Raw genomic sequence first — 7191 nt, forward strand, 5'->3', positions numbered from 1 at the left:
ATACTACGACGAGGTTATGAGCGTGTCACCTTCAAAATAGTTTTATGAGCGGGATAAAGCTAAGGAAATTATGGGTTATTGCCAAGGAGGTTATGGGTAATATTCATGGGTATTATTTGCAAGTCAAACCTAGTGTTATCATCTCCGTTATGTCTACGTACTTTTCTACAATATTGAATCTCAATATTGATATGTTGAGATTTACGGTTATTTGGTAATCCGTGTTTCGATCACATTTTGGTGAACGACTTTATATGCTGCTAAGGTGAGTTTCATATGATCCCTTTTACTCAATACATTTTTGGGCTGAGAATACATGCAAATGCTTTATTAACTGATTTACAATACTTATATGCGTGAGTTTCATATGATCCCTTTTACTCAATACATTTTTGGGCTGAGAATACATGCAAATGCTTTATTAACTGATTTACAATACTTATATGCTTGAGTTTCATTTGCTCCCTTTTTAATTGCTTTTGCAATCTATATTTTTGGGCTGAGAATACATGCACTTTATTTTAAACGCAATTGATACAAGTACATACTAAATTCTACACCGAGTTTGAACCGAAAATCCCTTAGCTTTGGTAACTAGTAACTGCCAGTTATAAGAACTGGTGGGCGCGAGTAGTAGTATATGGATCCATAGGGCTTGATATCCCCGTCCGAGCTAGAGCACTAGCCTTTTAACGGACGTATGCTATTTGAGAAGCGTACACGTTGGTTTGCGTGTATTATTAAGATGATTATACAAAGGGTATAAATTATATATACGTTAAGTTTAGTTACCAGGGTGCTCAATTTCGTAGAATATTTTGATAAACGTTTCTGAATGAAACAATTGAAATCTTGTGATCCACCTTTATATACAGATTATACGCAACATTAAAACTATGAACTCACCAACCTTTGTGTTGACACTTGTTAGCATGTTTATTCTCAGGTTTCCTAGAAGTCTTCCGCTGTTTGCTTAGATGTTACACAAGCTATGTGCATGGAGTCTTACATGACATATTTTTCAAGGAAACGTTGCATTCACCAAATTATCACCATGTATCTTATTTTGACTGCATTATCAACAGAAATACTGTTGTAAACTATTATTTATGGTGATTGTTTATATGTAGAAATCATCAGATGTTGAAAACCTTTGATTTAAATATTCATTTAAGGTGTGCCTTTTCAAATGAATGCAATGCTTACAAAACGTATCATATAGAGGTCAAATACCTCGCAATGAAATCAATGAATGACGTGTTCGTCCATATGGATTTGGAGCGATCGTCACATAAGGTTATGTTATATAATATAACATAATTACATCAATGAATATATATAATATTTATATTACTTTTGTTATTTGGTTAATAGAATATATAATTAACTAAATAATAAATAATATTATAACATTTATAAAACTAATAAAAACTATAAAGTAATAATCATAAATTTTAATTTTAATTATAAAAACTGAATATAATAATAATTTTTATATAAAATTCGTATTTAATAATTAAACAAATATAGAAATAAAATATTAAATGTTCTTAGAAATGTATTAAACGATTTTTTTAGAATTTTATAAAAAAAATCAAAACTATATCTACTTTTAATAAATAAATATAAAAATACAAACTACTTTTTCTTATTTTAACTTTTAAGATTTACTTTTAATAAAAATACAAACTACTTTTTCTTATTTTAACTTTTAATATTTACTTTTAATAAAAATACAAACTACTTTTTCTTATTTTAACTTTTAAGATTTACTTTTAATAAAAATACAAACTACTTTTTCTTATTTTAACTTTTAAGATTTACTTTTAATAAAAATACAAACTACTTTTTCTTATTTTAACTTTTAAGATTTACTTTTAATAAATATACAAACTAAGATTTAATATATATTTTTCTTTTTATTTCTTTTACTTATTTTATTTTTTTACCTAATATTTTTAACTATAAATACCACATACATTTCTCATTTCAAACTTGCACCTTAATCTCTCAATTCTCTTTTGAAGAACTACTTCTAGTAAGTATTCTATTCTTTATTTTATTTTTTTAATTTCATTTTTTTATATATTTATAACTGGAAAAAAAAAATTAATTAATGATATAATCTATATATATAATTGTTATAAATATACATAACATGTTATAATTAGTATTAAATATTGCTGGAAGTTATAAAAATATTTTTATGAATTAATATTTCGGAATTATATTTATTTTGTAATTAATGAAAATGTATATGCATATACGATATATATATATATATATATATATATATATATATATATATATATATATATATATATATGGAATAATTAGGGAAAAATCAAATAAAATAATCCTAAAGGTTTCTTATCCTTAATATGATACAATACTGATCAAATATAATTTTTATAATTTTTATAAATGTTAAATACGAATTTATAATTATTATTCATTTATAATTTTGGTATATAATGTATATAACATTCAATTCGAAATAAATATTTTTAACAATAATAAAAATATATATAAAATTTTTATGGGATTATAAAACTCACATAAACAAGCGAAAGTTATAAAAATAATTTTTTTAGTCGAATTGGTATTTTATCTTTATTTAAACTTATTTATGGTTAAAATTGAAGGTAAATACTAAATAAATATTAAACGGTAACAAAAATATTTATAAAACATTTTTCTGAGTTTTTTAAACTTATAAAAGTCTGAGAAAATTATAAACTCAATTATTTAAGTCGATTTGGTATTTTATACATAATTAATTTTGATTTAATGCAAACCGAGAACAATATTAGAAATAAATACTAAAAAGTGATAAAAATATTTTATAAAATTTTCGTATGTTTACTATGATTAGTAGATACTGAGAAAAATATAAAATGTAATTTTAAACTCATTTACCTATTTTTTTGTATTTTAAGTATTAAATGATTATTGAAAATAATAATTAATACATAAAAAAATAGTAATATTTTATAGATTATTTTATAAAATTTTGTACAAATTATCTACTTATTTGAAGTCAATAAAATATTAATTAGAATTATTAGATAATTTATTGATATATAAATTTGAATTTAGATAATTTATATATATAAATTTCGATATATATATATATATAATAAATATAATATTTATATTAATCAAATAATAGTATATAAAATAAATATGTAAGACATAATTATTATATATTTAACCTATCTACATAATTAAACTTATAATACTTTGTTATAAGATTAATTTTAAAATAAATTAATAATGATAATACATTAATAATATTAAATATATTCAAATTTAATATAATATATATTTACTATATAAGTAAATTATATCAATGTGTCGTATTTCTATACGCACATAACGTGAAGGTTATACTCTAAAGATAACGTGCACTATATACAAACTTCATCGCTACTTACAGTCGTAAGTGAATGATGTCTAGGTTGCCATTTATGGGTAAGCTTGTGGATCTCGAATGCCATGACTTAGATTCTGGTCAAGAGTCCTGGGCCCCGGTTACATCTGGTCATTCCTGACTTATTTGATAGCAACGAAGTTTGAGTAAAGTTGTACAACGTCTTACTAATGAATATAACCCGAACTTATAAACTTTCCATAAGTTGAAACCTTCCTATTTTGGACTGTCACTATTAATATAATTCATTATATTAATAAACATACACTTGGTCTATTAGACATTTACTGATCGAACGTTATACCTCTAGGTTGACATCCCGGTCACTTACTTGCTTTACTTTCCTTTCTTACGTGGAATACTTCAACTGCTATTTAAGGTGATTTTCATAGCCCCACTTTTACTATTTATTAAGCTGTTTATAACTTTTGGGGTGAGACATATGCTTGCTTTATAACTGTTTTACGGTTAGACACAAGTACTCAAATGTTATTATGCTGTCATGCTTTGATTCATGCAAATCCTCACCGTAATATCGTCAATTGTTGCGTATAAAAGGCAAACTTAATTATTGTGAATAGGCCTATTGAGAGTAACGTCTCTAACCATTTGACCGTTGGTCTTTGGTTGCATAATAATGATTCAACGACACTGAATAACAAGGTGTCACGAGGTAACTTTTGTTTAGTCGCGATATTACAAACTTCAGCAACACTTTTAAATTGATATGTTTGGTATCAATCAACTTTAAACTAAATCTTGTAGTCTAATGCATATTATATAAACCTATGAATTTTCACTCAACCTTTTTGGTTGACACTTTAAGCATGTTTTGTCTCAGATGACGAATAAGATGATTGCCATGACTGCTACTTGATGAATTGAATGCTGCTACATGGAGTCTTCATTTTATTACATTTACTTTACATTAAGACTACTATTATTATTTCAGTTTGAATTTGATGTAAAACTTTTAATGCTTCCCCTGTTTTATTAATAAATGTTTTATTCAAAACGTCTCATTTAGAGTCGTTCTCGTTTATACAACTGTGATTTGATATAATTAGTCACAAATACCCCAGGCCCTATTTGGGGGTGTGACAGAGTGGTATCAGAGCAGAGTTGTTGTAGAGAACCAGGATTGCATTTTATGTGTGCCTTTTACAATTAGGTACCTTAGCAATGTAGGACTACAACTTTCCTTGACCATAGTGCCTTTAATTGTTGTCTTTAATTGTTAAATGCTACACTATACTTTAGAAACTTTACTTATCTTAGAATGCCAAGCCAATCTAAGAATTTTTCTAAGTACTATCCAATTACGCCACCGCATTTAAATGCGACACCATGATTTCTGAAATTCTTGACATTCCTATGTCATCTATCATGGTTATGTGTATTACATATGTATTACATGAAATATTATCCATGATTTTTGACACTCTTATATTTGTTACTACTCACACTCAAACGTATGTAACTCCCTGTTATATCACGTACCTATATGCCTTATTCCTTTATGCATCGGTTTACGAACCAGAAAATGTCATTGGGTTATCACAGTATACGAATTGAAAGTCTTTAATCAAAAGATTATTAGATTACATACTTATCACTTTATGATCTCGACACATCATATCTTATTATATCTTATCGTATCTATCTCAATAGACTTTGTCTAACACTTTTTCCTAAATTCCCTCCGTAAATTACGAAAATCTTTTTGCTATATACACGTATTCAAGGAGACAGATATATCATCCAGTATTCAACACTAATCTCATATCGAAACCCTTATCCGATCACATAATATGGATTTCTCATCTGATTCCTCAAGCTCCAATGGCAGCGTAATCGGAATGAACCAACCAATCAGCCATCATCTATTTTGGATGAATTGGGGATGGGTTCGTAGTAAACTTAATCAATGGAGACAAGAAGAAGGTGATCCCTTCCACCAACCGAATTCACCTCTTGGTGAAGAACCTGAAGCACTTACCGGCGAACCCGTTCGAAACACTATTTTCACCCTCATTTCCAGGATATCCAGTCACGAATATATAATATCTAAAATTTTAGATCTTATTCATCCCCTTGTCTGAACTGCCAATCATCCCGGAATAGTAAAAGAAGTCAATGAGCTTCGCGCTCGAGTGGTGGCTCTGGAGAATATGGTGCGGATTCTACAAGCATCAGCAGCACCAGCGGCATAACCAACACCACCAGTACCATCAGCATCACCACCAACAACATCAGCTTCACCAACAACAACATCCGCATCTCACGCCTCAACATCACACTCAGTATCTCGGATATCAACATCATACGCCCCATAGATACCAAGGAATATTAGTAATAATTAGGTAAGATGTATTGACTCATTCTTCCTGAAGAATTATATATGTATACTTTATATATATATATATATATATATAGTTTGAAACAATAATAAACCTTTTCATACTAAGCTATTACGTGTGAATCTTAACTAGTATGTACTACTTGGTTAATTCATATCACTAATATGCTATGATGTACCTCCTTCGTTAATGACTTAACAATCATTAATCACTGCTTCAGCACAATAAACTCCATTTCATAATAAACTAAGTGTATTATTCAAATACATGTTTGATTGTATACTTTCATTTTCGATGTACTCGAAACTTTTTAGAAAACATCATTCGTGTCTTGCAAATTTCACAAGAATTCCACGAGCACCAACTTCATATACCGAAGTATATCAACAATAATGAACGATGAAGTATTGATTCATAACTTCATTAGTGAAATATTCCGCGAAAAATATGAAATCTCTAAGGTTTTGGAGATTATTTATTCTCGTTTCAACCGTAAATCAAACGAGTTTAATCTTATATTAACTCATTAAACCCATGATTACACCTGAAAAATATATATATATGAACGTATATCTTCATAAAGATTGTAATTCTTTTGTACAAACTGTTAATTGTGAAAATATTTTAACGGGTAGGTAAAACCCGAGAAATATTTATATCTCACTTTAATATGTTACATTGTACATTCTCCAATTCTGATTCAATAATCAGTAACTATACTACTTACATCCACATATGTATCCGTTCATAAATTCAATTACATATTCTGACATATTAGAATCCAAGAAAAGCTTTAGCAGATGTTATCTTCCTAAAGATCACTACATTCATGAATTATATTCATTCATATTCTATGATGAATTATCACATCAACCCACCGAAATTATCATTCATTACTTTTGAAATCAACAACGCCTATTCATCAACCATTAGATCCGTTGACGATCACAATCAGCATTTAATCATCTAAAAACAAATTTCTTGAAACCATCTCGGATTGATAACCGATGATTCAAATATGGCTGCATTAAATGCAGAGGAAACAGCAAAATTGTAGAAGGTCTTAATGGCCAAAAGTTTGATAATAAAGAATGGTACGTTGGAAAAGCTCAAAAGAAAATTTGGAACTGAAAAATGGATTGAGCTAACCATGGAGGAGACCAAGGACAAATACAAGGACCAAACCTTATATTCAAAGAATCCAGGTAATTCTGGATCCGATGAAATCTTTAGAGAATATCTTGCTCCGAAGTCATGTTAAAAGCTTGCGGAAAATTTTTCTTCATCAACTTTCGAACTTAGAAATTCCAAAATATCATCATAAATATCCTCTATATTTCCCAAGATATCTTCATAACGATTCTTGTTAGCAATTAAGTATCTCTTTGCGATATCTTT

The sequence above is a fragment of the Rutidosis leptorrhynchoides genome, chromosome 5 (assembly GCF_046630445.1).
Source record: "Rutidosis leptorrhynchoides isolate AG116_Rl617_1_P2 chromosome 5, CSIRO_AGI_Rlap_v1, whole genome shotgun sequence".
In the NCBI taxonomy this organism is placed as follows: domain Eukaryota; kingdom Viridiplantae; phylum Streptophyta; class Magnoliopsida; order Asterales; family Asteraceae; genus Rutidosis; species Rutidosis leptorrhynchoides.